Below are 1,629 nucleotides of genomic sequence, written 5' to 3' on the forward strand. Positions count from 1 at the left end.
TGTATCTCTCTCCACAGCTGCAATGAAGGTCTTACACCATTCCATTTGGAGCAAGCAGGTCTCTACTCTTCCTCCTCTCACCATAGAAGATTGGAATCACCCTTGGTAAAGCTCACAGACTTAGCATTTCTTCAGAATAATTCCTAGTCATCCTGTCTCTTTTGTCCAATGTGGCAAGGAGTTGAATATGCACAAATGTTCTTTAACTCTTAGATGTGTTTAAATGGATGAAAAATTTTTGAAGTGATACAGCAGAGGGGTTTATATGGGGGTAATCTGACAACCAGGAACACAACTTGCAATTTTGTCCTAGACCTACTTCAATGTTTTCTTGGCTCTAGGTTGAAGGAATTCACAAAATAATAATGTGAAACAGTTTCCTGTGCCCAATCTGACCTGTCACTGCCCTGCGGTCAGGAAAACATGCTATTCCCTTGAAGATATAATATCACTTCAGGAAACTACACTGAACAATAATAGCAATAAATTTCTTAAGCATGTTTTGTTGTGTTTTTTTACAATTTGTTTCCCACAGCTTTTCGGAGAATGTTGCACTTCATGGAATAGAAAACTTGGAAAAAAATGACACTACTTATGAAATAAACTTTCCTGTTTACAATATCCATGGCATAGCCATTGCACATCACTGTCCACGAAAAACACTAGTAGGAGCTTAAGAGTTGTCCAAGAAGTCCAGTAGGTCAATTATAATTGCCCACAGGAAGCTAACAAGACTGAAGACATGACCATTGCTTTAGGTTTGTACTTCTGAGGAATATTTTTTAAAAGTGCCTGGTTATGTACCTATGAAACCTAACATTTTGGGACTCTACCTCAGAAGGAAGGATATTCAGTGAATTGTGAAACACTATATACAGCTATAGGAGTTTATGGGTTCAATTTTTCAGTTACATTTATGCAAACAGTTTCTGACTCGTGGGTAAATCTGCTGCAGAGGATAGCATAATTTTGAATGGCAGAACTCCATAGAGACAGGAGTGAACATAAAAGGTCAGCTTGCCAAAGCCATGAAAGAACTAATGTAGATTAACAAAGCAGCCTAAATTAAATTATGTGTGTCATGTATTGAGTACTAAAGTGTTAGTAGTATCAGGCATACACTATGCCATAATCTCTTTCAGATATTCTTTTGTACAAACAGCTTTCTGCAACTGACTACCATCTAGCCCGCATTATATTACTAATATATTCTAATCTAATTCCATTTAAAAGAAAATTAATCTATGCTAATCAAGTTCATATATACATCTGTAAAAGGCTTTTCTTGTCCTGTTTCCATATTTTGTTATAAAATTGTGTTCTGATTATTTCAGAATGCAAGTTGCTCAGGACAGAGATGAAAGTAATTTTCATCCAGTACTTTTACATTAATAAGTCTACCTTTCCTTCTTTCATTCAAATGCACAATTTTTACATAAGTTATTCTTTTGGATCATAAAGCCAAGCAAATTTTATCTATCAGGTTCTCATTATTTTGTGGCAACTGTTAATGTCTATTGCAAATAAAATTAATTCATGGCAACAGTTTGTCTAACAAGAAGCTCGACTCTTACGAAGTTGTTTTCTTTGTCAAACAAGACAAATGACAACTGTATTTCATATAAAGAT

Source organism: Apaloderma vittatum, unplaced genomic scaffold, assembly GCF_000703405.1.
Source record: "Apaloderma vittatum isolate BGI_N311 unplaced genomic scaffold, ASM70340v1 scaffold17136, whole genome shotgun sequence".
NCBI classification, from domain to species: Eukaryota; Metazoa; Chordata; class Aves; order Trogoniformes; family Trogonidae; genus Apaloderma; species Apaloderma vittatum.